Here is a 19,908-nt window from a genome sequence, read left to right as displayed (position 1 = left end):
ATTTTCCCTAAAAGGTCTTTATTAACCATCGTAACTTTCCAAATATATTATGGAAATTTCTCTCACAACCCCACCATTTTCAAAATATATCTAAATTCATTATTATGAAAATTTCATGGTTTCACATAAAGGTATCTTACTATTTGAACCATTACTTAGTAAGTTAAGTTTTCAGTTTGTACAATATCTTAATTTATAGAGAAATCATGTTACCTGGTCAAGGAAAACAACCCTTTGAAATAGTTTGTTCATGAATTGTTACATTGCTTCAATAGTAAAGCATTACACATTTTCTCTAAAAGGTCTTTTTTAACCATTGCAACCTTCCAAATATATTTTGGAAATTCTCCAACAATCCCCCGCCATTTTCAAAATATATCTAAATTCATTATTCACTAAATTTCATGGTTTCAGATGAAGGTATCTCAAGATTTGAGTCATTACTTAGTAAATTAAGTTTTCACTTATCCCCGAATAAATTGGTAGACAAGCTTTGAACCAATTATTCATTAGAACAAGCATGCATAATGTTGGATTAATTATTTAATTAATCAATTATGGATTAACAATAATCAATTATTAGAAATTATTATTAATATAAACTATGGTCTATTGTTATTAAGTATTTATTGATGAATAATCTAATTGAGCTATTGTCTCTGAATGGACCGTGATGGGTTGGACCAATCAGTTAAGCCCAATGAGAGGTCCCTGCCCTCAGCCGTTTAGTTATTTAAGCGTTGCCCCATTAAACGATTAACATACAGTGAAAACTCCATACGGCAATGAGGGTAGTAATCCTCTCATATTCCCTCTCCTCAACCGACAATTTCTTCAATCTGATAAGGTACACCGTTCTTATCATTGTTGATTATTATTTAATATAACAATATGCTATAATTTGTATCTATGGATTCAATTAAATTTATCAATTGGTATCAGAGCCTAATTCGATACATCTAATAGCTATTGCTAATTATTGTTCTAATTGTTGATATTATCATGCTAAATGCTAAATGACTGAATCATATAATATTATTATGGAATTGTTTCGGCTACTCCTATTTGTACTCATATGATTCAATCAAATCACTTGTTGAAACTATATGTTATTGTCATTTAGAATGACAAATCAACATGTATGATTAATCTGTATCTTGTGTTGAAAACTCAAAACCAATTTAACAAGTGAATTGAAATATTTGATAGGATTACATATTACTGTGATATCCAACTCTTACCATATGCTTGAACTTTTTTATCAAATTAATTATAATTTTATTCATTCAATTAAAGAGATTTATTATCATTTTGAATGTTGAAAAGTTTATAGAAATATGTTACAGTTTTGAATGTTAAAATATGTTACAAATGACAACATCTTAGATTTCGCTGTCTGAAATTGGAATAATAAAATCAATTTGCGCACGAAAATTATAATTCTACATTACATGGTAAAGTTCATACCGGTATATACATGTACATATAGAAATTTTCAATCCAATTGCTTTATTGCTTTAGATATTTTATTTCCATAAAATCATGGAATATTAAAGATGATACGGAGTAAGGAGGATTGTTCGGTTATTTCGTTTTTTAGCTATTTTGTGCTATTCATTTGCTAATTACATGTGCGGGAGTATTCTTAATCCTAATACTTTGTCATATATTAGTTAATTACTGGTCTGATTATTTTGGATTATTGTTAAATTATATATTGCCTAATTATATACCTTCTTATTGGTAAAATATGATAATTATTCTAAAGGCAATTTAAATAATGTTATCTTTGTATTATGTTAATTTAAAATATCATTTTATATTTTGATATAACCATTTATAAGTTTTTTGAGAATAATTGTATCATTGTGTAGGTCATTTTGACCAAATTTTCTATTAAAGAGCAAATTAAACACAATAAATGTGCATGAACTATTCTCTCTGTTGGTAGCTATTTTTTTTGTGATTCTTAGTGGCAATATTTCTAGTCTTGACATTAATAATATTTTGCCATTATACTAGTTATTTATTACTCCTATTATTTTGGCATACCTAAGTATACGGTTATCCCAAAATCAATGACTGTGTAATGCCATGGATTTGTTTCCATTATAGTTAGCCTTTATGTGGTTATTTGTTACCTAAATTTTTTGGCTAATAGTCAATTTTACAATTATGTATTATTATGAAATTGGATCTTCTGCATAAGCTTTTAAAGTTGACGTTACAACAAATTTTACCAAAATCATATCAAAAGTCTAGATGTAAAGATTTTTTTTTTCATTAAAATTAAAGTTTTGTGAAAACGATATATATAATTGTGTTATTATATATATTGAATTTCATATTAAAATATTTGAGAATTATACACAATATCAAATGATATAATCTCAATTTTGTAAATTTATGCTCACTTTTAAAATTATTATTTTTCATATTGTATAATTATATCAAATTAAAATATCATTTTATAATTTAATATAATAATTTATGATTGATTTATGAGCTATTTGAGATGTTATTGTGAATTCTAAAAGTAATTTATGCTCATGGACTCTATTTGCAAAGATGAACGTGATGCTCTTGAAGGTTAGTCATAATTTATTTCTTATGACTAATTATATATAATTGCATATAAGGAGAAACTGTTTTTAATATTATTTACTCCTTTTGAAAATAATAAAATGTGTATTTATATGAAGTTATTATTTTTCTAGAATATTATGAAAATTAAAACTCTCTATTTATTATCATCAATTGATTTTTTTTCTGTATATTAAAATAAATAAAAAATCAAGTTTTATGAGTATATTTGAAATCTTATTAGTTTGAGAGTTTTATTCTAGATAACAATGATTAATTTGAATAATTGTAGTGTTACCTATCGTAGACACAATTATACAAATTTTCCTATTTTGAGTAAAATATAATATTATCTTATTTGTATGATTGTAACTCACCTATCATGGATACAATTTGTACAAATTTTGTTTAGTAAAATAATTAAATTTATTTTAATTATAATAAATATTATATGGATAATAATTATATCCTATCGGTGTATTATTATTAATATAATTTGTTTTGATTTAATGTACTTGTGATTACGTAAATTATGATTCGAGTACCCTATCGGTATTAGAATTTTTTGGTGACGTAATATTTATACATTGTTATATTTCTTATTTAATATTTTTAAAATTATTATTTAATAAATAAGAAATTATTTTAAAGACATGTAATACTTTATGAAATTAAATAATTTATTGTTAATTTTTTTATTAAAATATATTTCAATTCTCTTTATATTTCTTATTTGTATTACTTGACATGATTAGTGTGTGATAGAGAAAATAATTGAGTATTAGTATATATATTTTAAATCCCTTGGATTAATAATTCAACTATTTTTCTCTATCAAGTGGGAGAATTTAACATGTCAATTATATAAAAATAAGAAACAAATATTATTTATTTAATATTATTTTATGGAGACTTATGTTGAGGATAATGTAGTCTTATGTTATTGATGGAAATTCATGACTACTTGTGTTATATCCTCAATATTAATTGAATTAAAGTCTCATATCTTTTCCGCTGCGTATAACATAATATGTTTCTCAAATGTGTCTAGTTATATTTGTAGCATTTGACTTTTGAGTGAGTAATTAAGATGTTGTATATAATCCTATATTTAAAATTATAGGGATTTGATGTCACTCAAATGATGGTAAACCTTTTATATGGCCATCATACTTTCATGTGAAATTATATCTATAATGATATATTCGGTTTACGTGCAAAATATGTGGTTGAGTTTGTAAAATTCTAATGTTGATATATTATACAACCACTTCTCTATATAATTTTGCACTAAAATATAATTAGTATCCCATTGTTTAATCAGAGTATTTAATACTAGTGGGCTCTGATAAATATAAATCTTTTTTTTTGTGTTGGATGAGTGGGAGTGCATGTGTACACAAAATAATATAAGCTGGAAAATTTTAGATTATTATTCTATATTGTCATATATTCTTGCGTGCACTATAAAATATGACATATTCTAAAAGGCTTCAAAATATACAATAACTCTAAGAAGTCTTATTCTAGTATACTGAGATATATATTATTATCTTAATCTCAGGAAACATCATAATTGGATGTTTAGGTCGATATTGAAAAGACACAATAATTCTTTAGCCTGCAATAATATTGTGTTATTCTATCTTCAATAATCCACTTTTGTCAGGTCATAATATGAAAGTACAAGTAAATATCCATACTCCTATCGAGTATGATATTATGTTATGAAGGTACTTAAGGTTAAATGTAATTACTCTTGTAATATGGTATGCCTATATGTAATTACTACTCGTAGACCTATGTGGATATTCTATGACCTTTAATTTAAGAACTCATTAGTATAATTAACCCAAAGACTTATACACATGAGTAAGTCTTATGATATTTTGGGTTAGTGGGAGTTTATTAATAGCATTTTCATATGCTTGGGGCATTGTTTAATAACATATTTTTCTTATATGAATTATGTTTCTCTAAATTCATCATTTTATTATAAAATGTATTTCTTTGGCTTGTATGATATGTTTTCCCTATCGGATTCATTTCTGCAATGTTGAAGTTTACTTTTGTTATGTGAACAAGTACTTTGATCATAATTAAAATTCTAGTATTAAAATTTATATAATTTTAATAGTTGATTATTGTCATCCAAGTGGGAGAATGTTGGATTAATTATTTAATTAATCAATTATGGATTAACAATAATCAATTATTAGAAATTATTATTAATATAAATTATGGTCTATTGTTTTTAAGTATTTATTGATGAATAATCTAATTGGGCTATTGTCTCTGAATGGACCGTGATGGGTTGGACCATTCAGTTAAGCCCAATGAGAGGTCCCTGCCCTCAGCCGTTTAGTTATTTAAGCGTTGCCCCATTAAACGATTAACATACAGTGAAAACTCCATACGGCAATGAGGGTAGTAATCCTCTCATATTCCCTCTCCTCAACCGACAATTTCTTCAATCTGATAAGGTACACCGTTCTTATCATTGTTGATTATTATTTAATATAACAATATGCTATAATTTGTATCTATGGATTCAATTAAATTTATCATAACTCACACAATAAATCTCGGTACCATTGATCGAATTATCAATATGACACATTAAATAAGACCTTGTGTCTCATATCCTTTTCATGAGAATTTAAGAGTCCATATTTATTCTTATGGTCCAAGTACTTTTACCCCTTGGGATGTATCTATTGTCAAGTTCTTCAATCACTCCAATAGTATACTTTCATCATTGAACTCAGGACTTAACACTAATCAAATGTGAGTTGAGTTTCCACTATTGATGATTAATTAGATATGGGCTTGTTCCACATCCCTTAACGATGTCTTCCTTGTATTAAATTATATCCAAAGACACCATATCCTTGTCGATCCTTTCGTTAAAGAATAGTAAGATTTTTTAAACTTTGATAAACTTTGAATATTCAATCTTTTAAGTATGTTTATTATTACTTTATGTACATTTAATAGCATTTACCAACTATCATCGAACCATGACACCTTTGTCATACATTTATCATATACAAAATATATTATATATTCTTGGTAGTTTTGACAAACCATCACCATGACACTTTTGTCATTCATTTTGTCTTATACACGAATTATATGTCATTTTTCGTTGACTAACCTTTTTAATTTGAAGTTTTACTTCCACCTAAATATATCCAAAATATATTAAATATATTAAATATCTATAGCATTCGACAATTATGATCATACAAAATTGTCATGACTTAACTTTTATTTTATGAAATGAGTTCAAACATGTAATTCATAAACTCCATATAAATATAACACCATATAATTTATTTCTATTGTTTTAAAATAAACCATTTTCTTGCATAATAAAATATACAGTTGAAACATGTCATAGATATTTTTAACATTTCACTTACATCATTTTACGTTGTCAATACATGCATCGTATATTCATATTCATAATTTTATTCTTCACCAAATTATATCATCTAGAAATAATGCATTATTAATTAGAATAAATTACTTGCACTAAAGAATAATATTTAACATGCTTTTCACATACTTGAATATTTTAAAAATCATGCATACATAAATAATTATAATTTTAAACATATTTCACAAAGATTTAGAACATCACATAACATATATTTATTTAAAATAATTATGTACCTTTCATCGGTTAAGAATAATCAAACATGTTTGTTTATCTCTCCATCATAGTTCCAACCACAAAGTAATCACAAAAATCATAAATCAAAATCCTATTATTTTAAAAATTATATAACTTAATTGTGTACCTTTCACCATTATCGAAAGTTATTATCATCTTCTAAATTGTAACTTAGAAGAAGATTATGGACTAGATCAGGAGGGACTGGACTGTGACAATGTGGTTAATGAGGGACTGACCTGTGACAATGTGGAAGATGAGGAACTAGGTGGAGAAGGGAATGAAATTGAATTGGAATATGGGACCACAGTAACTGAAGAGGGTCGTGAGGACAGTGCCTTGGAGATTATTTCTGAAGATTCTGATGATGATGTAGGTATGAATGAAGACATGACAGTTGTTGAAAAAGAATGTATGAAAATAATGAGGTTGAGGAGCAAAGGACTGAAAAGGGAAAGAAAATGGGGAAGGTAAAGGTAAAAGAAAGGGGAAAGGTAAATGAAATGTGAAAGGAAAATGAAAGTTGGAAGACCAACTAAGAAACAAAAGCAGTGTTATGAAAATGGTGAAAAAAGTAATATGCTTGATTGTGAGCTAGATGAAAAAGAACCAAATGTAAACTTGAAAGGTTTGAGTGACGTGGAGGATGAAAACAATGAGGATATATTTGATGAATATTATAGTGAAGGTGATTGTGTTAGTAAGGATGGATGACTACAAGTGGGAATTGGGGATATACTTTGCTACTAACCAAAATTTTAAGGATGGATGACTACAAGTGGGAATTGGGGATATACTTTGCTACTAACCAAGATTTTAAGGATGGTATTAGGACATATTCCATACACTCTGGTAGGAACCTTAAATTCAATAAAAAACACAATAAAAGGATGGGAGTGATATGTAAATAAGGATGTCCATGGGAGACATATTGTACAAAAATCAAAGAGGAAGATACATGGCAACTAAGAAAGATTATTAATAACCATACATGTAGTATAGATTTCCAGATCAATTTACTCACATCCAAGTGGCTCAACAATAAAAAACAAAACAATGTGAGAGAGAATCCTTGCTTAAAACTGACTGACATCATGGAGAAGGCCCAACAAAAATGGAATGTGGGGATCAACAAAACTCTTGCATACAGGGCAAAGACAATGGCTATTTATATTGTTGATGGATCTTTTAGGGAACAGTATAAAAGAGTTCATGATTATGCACATGAATTATTGAGGTCCAATCATAGTTCACTTGTGAAAGTTACAAGTCAATCATTCCAATGTGGAGAGAACGGCAATGAGCATCCTAAAATATAACTTAGCCCACATTTTCAAAGGATGTACATTTTGTTTTAGGCTTACAAGGATCATTTTTTCAAGTGCAAATCTATACTAGGTTTGGATAGCTGCTTCCTGAAAGGCTGTTATGGTGGGTAAATACTTGTTGAAATTGGAAGGTACCCAAATGACCAAATGTTTCCTATTGCATTTATTATTGTGAAAGGTGAAACTAAGAATTCATGGAGTTGGTTCCTAGAATTATTGATATCTGACATAGGAGGTACAAGATTATGCAAGACATGTACATTTATAAGTGATCAACAAAAGGTAATTTGTTATGTCATTGTTCCTTTAATATGTTTATTAACAAATTCTGAAGTGCTATTTAAATTTTGATTTTAATGTAATTTAATACAGGGACTGTTATCCACTCTGGATGAATTGCTCCCAGAAGTAGACCAAATATTTTGTGTCAGGTATATTTTATAAGTCCCCTGTCTTTCTATGTATTTCAATATTGTCCTTTAACTATGCCTTTTCTGTAATTCAAGGCATCTATACAACAACTTCAGGAAGAAATACGCAGGAATTAAGCTAAAAAAAGTTTATGTAGAAATCTGTTATAGCATGTTATGTTAATGCATTTGAAAAAGGCCATTGTAATACGGTGAACTGACTTTATCGAAATGTCGCGGTAAGCAAGAGTCGCCACCGACTTTTATTTATCCAAATTATCAGAAAGGCTAAAAGAACAGGAAAAACCTTTTAAATAAAAACTGAGTTCGGGGGGTAATTTATGCCAAGGGAAGGTGTAAGGCACCCTTTGCATCCATGGTTTTCTATGGGCTCTTAATTGCTTTGCTCTTTGGTTTTGAAGCCAAAAGTTCAGAAATGTAGAAGAAGAGAAATAAGGACTTTAGCTCGTAAATGAGCGTAGCCTTTTTAAAGGTTTATGAAAAAGTGTAAGAAAAAGATTTAAGCCAGAGCAAAGCAATTAGGGGCAATTACCTGGTTAGATGAAAAATGTTCTCTTTAGCCTTTCAGGGCTATCCCTACCATAAGAGGGTAAGGAAGTCCTTTGATTTGGAGGTTGAAGGGTCGTCGAATTATCGTTCGCCACAAGACTGTCCCATGCCATAGGAGGGCGGGTAGTCTAGGGGAAGGATCAGAATAGCCATTCTTTTAGGCAACCAGAGGATACCTCAGCACTTCGTAGGCAACTTCGAGGGACGAGATCGTATTTAGCAAATCGAAGGCAGCATCATTAGGGACTTATGATCTTTGAATGAACTGAGGTCAACACTGCTGAGGTATCCTCGTATTCGAGGGACTTGGCTATTCTGCTTTTAAAACACAAGGCAACAGGCAACAGGCAACAACAGGGATACCATAAAAGGTGCGTGGGTGCATCAATCACGTGATTAGATTTAGAATAAATTATCTTGTAATTAAGTGATTCTAATTCAATTCTAGGTTAACACTCCCTAGAATTACTAACCACGTAGTTAATATAATGATGCAGTTTTAAGTGCCTTCAAGGCCAAACAATACAACCTCGAAGCAGATACAGAATAAACCATGGGGATGGGGAAAAGAAAAAAAACAATAAACTTAAACCCCATTAACGCAATAGGGTTTGGCATAAGTAATAATAATAAAGAATTTAAAAGATGAGTTTCTAGGGTTACCGACTAATCGAGCTTTGACCGGCTGGCTAACCCTGAAAATCGGAAAAGGAAGAAATAAACATAAAATAGTGAGTGTATGGCTAATTCATTGGCAATTGAATACTAAATCCTAATTTTAAATTAACAAGGCAAAAATAAATAATTAAATTACAAGGCAAAAATAAATATAAAAAGAAATAGAATCGGGGACTTAGCTTTAATCTGATATGGCTCGTAGTCGGAGGAAACCCTAGAGCTAACCCTGAAAAGTTGCGCAAAGAAAAGAAATTTTTAGTGTATGACAAATTCATCGAGTATTGATACGAACCCTATTTTAGCCCAAAAGGCAAACAAAATATAAAATGATATTAAACAAACCCTCAAAGGTTCATGGAACCGAAGGTTCGATTGAATAAATAAACCAAAATAAAATCTAACAATTATAGGGTTAAGCCTGATATTTTAATTATTTAAATATATAAACTAATAAAATTAAAATTAAAGAATTATAAAGAAAATCGAATTTTCATTAAAATAAATAAATAGTGTAAAATTCTTATGAAGAAAAAAGCAATTTTATGAAAATAAATAAGTGAACAAAAAGAAATTAGAAAGAAAAAAGAAAAAAAAAAGAAAAAACCAAAATATTAAAAAGAAATAGAGAAAAGAAAACTTAGCTGCTGCGATTGTGTGTGGATAAACCTTGAAGGACTATGGTGGACTTGCGCATTCAGAGGCGTCAGATCCAGGCTTGATGAGATCCTTAGGCTCAGACTATGGCTGCATCGTGAGGCTTTGTTGTTGTGGCGCACAGGATCTGCGTAATAAACAAGTTAGAAAAAATAAAAAAAAATTGTGGCACCCCCAGGGATCGAGCCCGCGTCTTGAGGGATGAGAGAACTAGAGGTACGCATTCCACCACTTCGCCATGCTTCAATTTGTTAGAACAAGATTTGTTCTGATCAATATTCTTAGTTTTGATGATAACAATGTATATGAATTTTGTATGAGATAATGTGGTACTCTAATACTATGCAATTTCCATTTCAGGAATTATATAAAGAGTATGCACAAAATCAACGCAAGAAGCACTGACTCAGAAGGTTCAGAATGCAACATCAGAACATGGTCTGGCAAGACATCAGAAGATGGTCAAGCAGAATCAGAACATGGTCTATGGAAGCATCAGAAGGACTTGAGATCAGAAGCAGAAGCACTGAAGTTCTCATGGTATCACGCTCAGAAGCACTTCAAGGTCAGAAGACAAGAAGATGCTCTGCACCAAGCTGTTTGACTCTGATGATATTCAAACGTTGTTCACACAAACATCATATCAGAAGCAAGTACTAGCTGGCAGGCTACGCTGACTGACAAAAGGAACGTTGAAAGCTATTAAAGGCAACGTCAGTAGACACAGCGAAAGCAAGGCTCGAGGTAGTTGACAAAAGAGTGAAACATTAAATGCAATGATGTACGGAATACGCAAAGCATTAAATGCTCCCAACGGTCATCTTCTCAAACGCCTATAAATATGAAGTTCTGATGAGAAGCTATGTTACGAATCACGAACTCTGAACCAACTTGCTGAAACGCTGTTCAAATCAAAAGCTCTCAAACTTCATCAAACTCACTATATTGCTGTTGTAATACTTTAGTGAGATTAAGCTTAAACTTAAGAGAAAATCACAGTTGTGATAATAGCTTTATTAGAAGCATTGTAACTCTTAGAATTTGTTTACATTAAGTTGTAAGGACTAGAGTGATCAGGTTGTTGATCAGAATACTCTAGAAAGTCTTAGAGGGTATCTAAGCAGATTGTTCCTAGAGTGATCAGGTTGTGACCAGTATACTCTAGAAGACTTAGAAGTTGTCTAAGTGGAAAACCATTGTAATCTCGTGTGATTAGTGGATTAAATCCTCAGGTGAGGTAAATCACTCCAAGGGGGTGGACTGGAGTAGTTTAGTTAACAACGAACCAGGATAAAAATCATTGTGCAAACTGTTTTTATCTTACAAGTTTTAAAGCTACACTTATTCAACCCCCCCCCCTTTCTAAGTGTTTTTCTATCCTTCAATTGGCATCAGAGCGCCGGTTTTAAGGTGCAAGCACTTAACCGTGTTTAGAAAAGATTCAAGAAGAGAAAAACACTTAAGTCAAGATGTCTGGTGAGATTCCAACAAATACATCTACATCTGGCTCTGCTGAGCAATACAATGGAAATGGTAACAATGGTTATACTAGACCACCAGTATTTGATGGTGAAAACTTTGAATACTGGAAAGATAAACTTGAAAGTTACTTCCTTGGTCTAGATGGTGACTTATGGGATCTGCTGATGGATGGTTACAAACATCCAGTGAAAGCTACGGGCGTAAGGCTTACAAGACAAGAAATGAATGATGATCAAAAGAAGTTATTCAAAAATCATCATAAATGTAGGACTGTTTTGCTGAATGCTATCTCTCATGCTGAGTATGAGAAGATATCTAACAGGGAAACTGCCTATGATATATATGAGTCATTGAAAATGACCCATGAAGGAAATGCTCAAGTCAAGGAGACCAAAGCTCTTGCCCTAATCCAGAAATATGAAGCCTTCAAGATGGAGGATGATGAAAATATTGAGGATATTTTTTCAAGATTTCAAACGCTAACTGCTGGATTAAGAGTTCTGGACAAAGGCTACACCAAGGCTGATCATGTAAAGAAGATCATCAGAAGCTTGCCCAGAAGATGGGGTCCAATGGTGACTGCATTCAAGATAGCAAAGAATCTGAATGAAGTCTGTAACACCCCATTTATTTTCATAATTTAATTTAATTAATTTAATTAATTTAATTGAATTATGGGGAATTGTTTGGAATTATGGAAGATTATGAGGAATTAAGCAATTGGGCTTGAGTTGTGGTTAGTAAAGAGGGGGTGCATTGGTAGGCCCTATTACTAATTAAAATAATTTTATTTCACTTTTAATAAAATAGAAGGAGTGTGGGATAGAGAAGGCTACAGCATTTTGGAAAAGAGTCTGAACGTGAAAAGAGAAGAGGAGCGGAGAAGTGCGACAAGAGGAAGAGCGGAGAATCAACCTTCAGGTAAGGGGGGACTCTTCCGTTTATCTTATATTATGGGGTTATAGGTAGTATGATAGAATTGATCATGTTAATCGTACCAATTGAGTCATGCTTAGGTTGTAGAAATGTTAGGTTTTGGGAGAATTGATTGGTAATGATTGTGTTGATCATGTATGGTGTTAATTAGATGATTTAAATGTATTATGATGTGTTATAATATGTGTTTGTTTCACTGTATGCGAAATCTGGTTGGAATGGGATTGGTTTGGTAATGACTTGGCGAAGGAAGGGCAAAATCGCAGGCTGTTTTCTGCGATTCGGAGTTCTGGAAATCGCCAGTTCGCGCCGCGTCCAGGAGTTGGCGCCGCGAACTGCCTGGGAGGAAGCCAGGAAGTTGTGTTGTGTTCAGTACGCGCCGCGAACCTTTGGTTGCGCCGCGAAGGCGTAGTTCCTATTCGTTCCGCGCCGCGAACCTTTGTTTGCGCCGCGAAGGCGTAGTTACTATTCGTTCCGCGCCGCGAACTGTGTGTGGCGCCGCGTGCTGTTGGCTGTTGGCGACAGGCCGTTTTGAAAAGTCTAAGAGGTGTAACTTTTAAACCGTAAGCCGGATTTTGGTGCCGTTTCGAGTATCGTGAAGCTAATCAAATAATTTATACAATCAAATGGTGTTTTGAGTTGTGACTTGAATTATTTTTTTAAAACACTCGATGTTATTTGGTTGTGGTGGTTTATGCTTATAGGTACACTAATGAATGTTTTACCTGTATGATGTTGTGGTTGTAACCAGTGTTTGTTATACATGTATTGTTGGTGTAAAATATGTGTTTTACTATGATTGAGGAATAGTATGATTGTGTGTGGCTATTTATCGTGGTAATTGATGATTATGACATTTGGTCGATTTATGTGGGTGATGAGCATGTTATGGTTGATGTATGCATTCATAATCATTATGTGGCTGGTCCTTGACGATGGTGGATCAGTGGTAGCTAATTCCCATTGTGTGGAATTAGTGAGTGGGTGTTACCGTATCCTTGACGATGGTGGGTCGGTGAGTTGGGGTTATCCCAGATTTTGGTACCACATGCATGTAGTTGCATTGCATTAGGCTGTTTGTGCTATTATAACATGAATGGAAGATTGTCCAATATTATAATATGTGTTGATTTGGTTGTTTGCTTACTGATTGTATGGTTTGAATTTGATCGTAACTGTGATTGGGTGAATGGCATGTGAAATGATATTTTATTATCTATATCTTATAACATTAGTTAAATGTGAATGAGACTCACCCTTACTGTTGTTATTTTTCAGATTGAGGAGTAGCTCTTGTACTTGGTGAGGATTAGCTCGTCAAGTAGTTCGTTAGAGTCAGTTGGGTCTGTGTCATGCTCTGGTCGTGTAACACTGGGGGCGTTGTTTAGAGTTATTTGTGGAACTCTTTTTATTTCAGTATTTTATTTATGGTGGTGTTTTAAGTCTATGACTTTGGATGTTGCATTGTTCAGATGTTAAATATAATTCCGCTGTGTTGACATGACGATCTGAATGATATTTAGGTTTAACGTTCCTTTTTATGGCATGACATGAGTATTATTTTAACTATATGGAAGTTGTAATGCCCTTTTCATGTTTTACTCTGATTATTGTTTAATATTTATGCGGGGTATTAGAAGGGTGTTACAAAGTCTCTTTGGAAGATCTAATCAGTGCCTTCAGAAGCCATGAGATAGAGATGGATGCAAATGAGCCTCAGAAGAAAGGTAAGTCTATTGCATTAAAATCTAATTATAAAAAATGCACTAACGCTTTTCAGGCTGAAGAAGTAGATTCTGAAGAATCAGAATCAGAAGAAGAAGATGAACTGTCCATGATCTCCAGAAGGGTAAACCATCTCTGGAAGAGCAAGCAAAGGAAGTTCAAGAGCTTCAGAAGTTCAAAGAAGCCTGAAAGAGGAGAATCTTCGGGAGGCAGAAGATCTGACAAGAAGAAGGTCATATGCTATGAGTGCAATGAGCCTGGACACTTCAAGAATGAATGTCCAAAACTTCAGAAGGAGAATCCCAAGAAGAAGTTTCATAAGAAGAAAGGTCTTATGGCGACATGGGATGATTCTGAATCAGAATCAGAATCAGACTCTGAAGGAGAGCAAGCAAATCTTGCACTAATGGCCACAATGGATGATGGATCAGAATCTACATCAGAATCAGATTCTGAAGAGGTATTTTCTGAACTATCTGGAGAAGAGTTAGTTTCCAGTTTAACTGAACTTCTGGAACTCAAGGCTCATCTTAGTATCAAATACAAAAAGCTGAAAAAGCAATTTGAATTTGAAACTAAGAAGCTAGAAGTGGAAAATTCTGAACTGAAGGAAAAAGTTTTAAAATTATCCAAAGATATTGGATCTCCTTCTGAATCAGAAAAATCCATTCCTAGTCTCAATCATATTCTAAAAGAATATGACTCGAGCTTCAGAAAGTTCCTATATAAAAGTATTGGCAGAAGTCATCTTGCTTCTATGATATATGGTGTTTCTGGAAACAAAAGGTTTGGTTTTGGCTATGAGGGTGATACCTCACAAATTTGAACCTGTTAATGATTTGAAAATCACATACAAGCCATTGTATGATCAGTTCAAATATGGCCACTCACATGATATTAGGCTCACTTCACATGCCAAAAGCTTTAACACTACACACACAAAAAACAAGTGACACAACCTAAAAAATATCATGCTGCCAAACCTAAAGAATATCATGCTGTTCCTCTTGTTACTTATAATGCTAAACCCAAGTTCAATCAGAACTTGAGGAAAACTAACAAGAAAGGACCCAAGAAATTGTGGGTACCTAAGGAGAAGATAATTTCTGTTGCAGATATCCTTAGCAGCAAAGAAGACAAAGCACAAAATGTCATGGTACCTGGACTCTGGGTGCTCGCGACACATGACGGGAAGAAGGTCTATGTTCCAAGACATGGTGCTTAAATATGGTGGAGAAGTCAAGTTTGAAGGAGATCAGAAGGGCAAGATTATTGGCTCTGGAACCATAAGTATTGGTAACTCTCCTTCCATAACTAATGTACTTCTTGTAGAAGGATTAGCGCACAACTTATTGTCCATAAGTCAATTAAGTGACAATGGTTATGACATAATCTCCAATCAAAAGTCTTGCAAGGCTGTAAGTCAGAAGGATGGCTCAATCCTATTTTCAGGCAAGAGAAAGAACAACATTTATAAGATTGATCTTTCAGATCTTGAGAAGCAGAAGGTGACTTGCCTTATGTCTGTTTCTGAAGAGCAATGGGTCTGGCACAGAAGATTAGGACATGCTAGTTTGAGAAAGATTTCTCAGATTAACAAACTAAATCTGGTCAGAGGACTCCCAAATCTGAAATACAAATCAGATGCTCTTTGTGAAGCATGTCAGAAGGGCAAGTTCTCCAGACCTGCATTCAAATCTAAGAATGTTGTCTCTTCCTCAAGGCCGTTAGAACTTCTGCATATTGATCTGTTTGGACCAGTCAAAACAGCATCTGTTAGAGGGAAGAAATATGGATTAGTCATCGTAGATGATTATAGCCGCTGGACATGGGTAAAGTTCTTAAAAGACAAGGATGAGTCTCATTCAGTGTTCTTTGAATTCTGCACTCAGATTCAACCTGAGAAGGAGTGCAAAATCATAAAGGTCAGAAGTGATCATGGTGGTGAATTTGAGAACAAATTCTTTGAGGAGATCTTCAAAGAAAATGGTATTGCCCATGATTTCTCTTGCCCTAGAACTCCACAGCAAAATGGAGTTGTAGAGCGAAAGAATATGACTCTACAAGAAATGGCCAGAACCATGATCAATGAAACCAATATGGCTAAGCACTTCTGGGCAGAAGCAATAAACACTGCATGTTATATTCAGAATAGAATCTCTATAAGACCTATTCTAAATAAGACTCCTTATGAATTGTGGAAGAACAGAAAGCCCAACATTTCATATTTTCATCCTTTTGGATGTGTCTGTTTTATTCTGAATACTAAAGATCATCTTGGTACGTTTGATTCTAAGGCACAAAAATGTTTCCTTCTTGGATATTCTGAACGCTCTAAAGGCTACAGAGTATACAATACTGAAACATTGGTAGTTGAAGAATCAATCAATATCAGATTTGATGATAAGCTTGGTCTTGAAAAGCCAAAGCAGTTTGAGAATTTTGCAGATATAGATATTGATATATCAGAAGCTGTAGAACCAAGAAGCAAAGTTTCAGAAGCTGAAAATCTCAGAAGAAAAGAATCAGAAGATCAAGTTGCTGCATCTTTAGAGAATCTCAGAATTTCTGAAAAGCAAACAGTCAGAAGATCTTCTAGACTCACCTCAGCTCACTCAGAAGATGTGATCCTTGGAAAGTAAGATGATCCTATCAGAACTAGATCATTTCTAAAGAATGGCAGTCAGAATCAGTGACCAGAATCAGAAGATGAAAAGCTCTATTCATCATCAGAAGCAAATACAATACAACACAGCTGTCATCAAGTGTTTCTGATTGTGAACACGTGTCTGCACGAATGGTAAAAGCGTGAGTGAATCTGATGGGACGCCGCCCTAGGTAACTGTGTAAATCATTTCAATTACCATGTTCTCTCACCTAACGTCACTCATCATTTAATGCAGTTGATTTCATTTGATTCTGTAACTGTTCTTTCTCATAATTTTATTGCATTCTTTTTCAAATCCGTCTCTATAAATACATTTCAAAACATAACGTTTATCTTTATCGCTCTCATTCTCTCTCTCCTTGTGCATGCATTTTTGTAACCTCTTTGCCCTTTTCTCTAACCCTAAGCGCAAACCCATAATTTGTTCTTGCAATATCAGTACTGTTTCAATGGCTGCCTCATCTTCTCTCAACGCTGGTTCATCTGCTCCTCTCCATCTTCAAGAAGAAGATCAGGAACTTGTTCCAGTTATCTCCTGCTCTATTCCCAAAAAGGAGCTAGAAGTTATCTGTGAACTTATGGTAGACTTTGACAGTCTTGAAGAACATGGGTATCATCTTAAAGAAGATATCATCTTTCAAGGATGGACCTCTTTATTTGCTGAGATCTATGGACCGGTTTACCCAGATCTTGTAAAGGAATTTTGGGTGCATGCTGTTGTTGCTCCTAAATCTATTCTGTCCTTTGTCCATGGGAAGTTTGTAGTTGTTACTGAAAACATCTTGAGAATGATGTTTGATCTAAGAAACCCTGAGGGTGCTCATGAAATTGATCTAAGGGCTGAATGGGATGAAGTATTGGCTACTCTCTGTAAAGATGTGAAGAAAACTGATCGTGTCAAGGGCATGAAGGATCTCTACAAAATCTGGACCAAGATTCTTCTGGGGTGTTTTTATCACAGGAAAGCAACCCATTCTGCAGATTTTGTCAACAATGAGCAGAAATACATTCTGTATTGCATTGCCACTCAGAAGAAGGTTGATGTTATCTACATAATCTTCAACCACGTGTAGAATGCCGTGAGGCATTCCAGAAATGCTTTCAAAAAGAAGAAGTGTACTATTATTCCTTTTGGAAGAATTATTACAAATCTTCTGGTTCATTCCAAGATTGTTGAGGACCTGGAAGCTCAAGGGACAATCAAAGATCTTGTTGTTGATACTGGAAGTTGCTTGAATGCTCTCACTTTGAGAAAGATGAGTGTTATTGATGTTGTTGTTCAAACCCCTCAACCTCTTCCTGGAGCAAGAAGCAGAAGAGATCCTGTTCTTGCCGACTTTGAGTCTTTCTTCAGAAGTGAGCTGCCAGAAGTCAGAACTATCTATCTGAACTCATTCAAAGATGAAGAAGGCAAAGTTGCTCCTGCTAAGGGTGGTCGCAAGAAAGTTTCCACTTCCAGGCCTGCTGCTTCAGAAGATGTTTCAGAAGCTTCCCCTGAAGCGGTTGTCAAGAAGGAAAGAAGGACAAAAGGAAAATTTGATCATCCTTCTGATAAGCAGGAGAAGGTAGTCCAGAGTGTAGTTGCTGCTACTGAAGTTGTTGAGAAAGCTGTTCAAGAAGAAATTGTTGCTGAAGAAGTTCAGAAAGTTGTAGTTGAAAAAGAGACTGCTGAGAAGAAAAAGAAGAAGAAGAGAAATATGAAAAATAAATATGTGGAAAGTGAAAAGGCTGTTGAAAAGAAGGAGACAGGAAAAAGAAAATTAATCATTAATAATTCGGATGCAGAAGAAGAAGCTCAAGAAGCTGTGAATCAGCCAGAAGGAACTATTCAAGGACCAACAACTCAAGTAGTTGAAGGTCAGAAGGCTGCTGATAATGAGAAGGAGAGACTGGAATCTGCCAGAAGAAGAGAAATTTTTCTTGGAAAGGCAAAGATTGTGGAAGAGCAGAAGAGTAAGAAGCAGAGGAAGCTGGAGGCTGTGTTTGAAGCTGTTCAGAAGGTGTCCAAAGGTATACATCTCTCTGAACCTGATTCTGTTCCTGCTTTACGTTCAGAAGTTGCACCAATAGTTGTTGCTCAAACCCCTAAACCAGTAAATCAACCAGAAAAAGCCCCATCAGAATCACCCATAAACATCCATGTTCTCACACCTCCTTCTTCTCCTGTAACCAAAACTCTTACTCCTCCTCTTTCACCCATCACAAATGTTCCCATTCCTTCATCTCCACCCTCAACCAACCTTGCTTCTGACCAAGCCCTTGAAAACCCTGTCCTTGATATACCACCACTTCAAACTCTCTTTCCACCTCACACAAATATATCCACTTCTCAACCTCCACCTCATGCAAACTATGAACCCATTCCTTCCACCTCTCAAAATAATTCTGCTGTATCAGATATTCCAGATTCTGCATCACATGAGCAATTGCTCCGTGACTGCAATTACACACCTAAGCCTCGTCCTGAAGTTGAGATGGTAGTGTTAGATTCTGAGAATGAAGCAGAATCATCTTTTCGTTTGGATAGAGAGCCTCAACCCTATTCTGTCCCAAACCCAGATTCCCCCATAACCAAAATAAAATCCCGCCGAGCATATCCTATTGGTGTAATCTATGAAATGGTAAAGAGGAACATCAGAAGAGTTTTTGATACTCTCAGAATAGTTGAACATGCTGGATTAAATGATGTTGCTATGCGAAAATTCTGGAGAATCTTCCGAAGAAAAGCAGATGCTTATTTTGAAGAACTTCAGGAAATTTGTGTAGAACTCGCTCCACGACCTTGTGGAATTCTGAGACCCTATGAAGACTTCTGGTTCAGTCGTCTTGGCGGGAGATATATCTTTGAAGAGACGGAATTCACTGATGAACTTGTAGAAGCACGAATTGCTGCGGATATGGAAGCTAATCCTTGCAGAGAGATTGTGGTCTAGAGACCTAAGTATCCAGTTCTGACTGGAGATTCAAGTCCTTGTTTGACTTTCTGAGGGAAAATCCTTCTGAGGAAGACCCCAACTTGGTCATTCCAGAAGTTGTTGACCCACCAGAAGTTGAAGGTTCTTCTGCCCCAAGAAATCTTGTTGCCATTCTTCAAGCTCTTGAGAATGGAGATTCTGATCTTCCTGCTGCAGAATATGAAGGAGATGCTTCTATGGAAGAAGCTGATGCTGAAGATCATCCTGCTGGGACTATTCC

Source organism: Vicia villosa, linkage group LG4, assembly GCF_029867415.1.
Source record: "Vicia villosa cultivar HV-30 ecotype Madison, WI linkage group LG4, Vvil1.0, whole genome shotgun sequence".
Lineage (NCBI taxonomy): Eukaryota > Viridiplantae > Streptophyta > Magnoliopsida > Fabales > Fabaceae > Vicia > Vicia villosa.
This window is presented reverse-complemented; position numbering follows the sequence as displayed.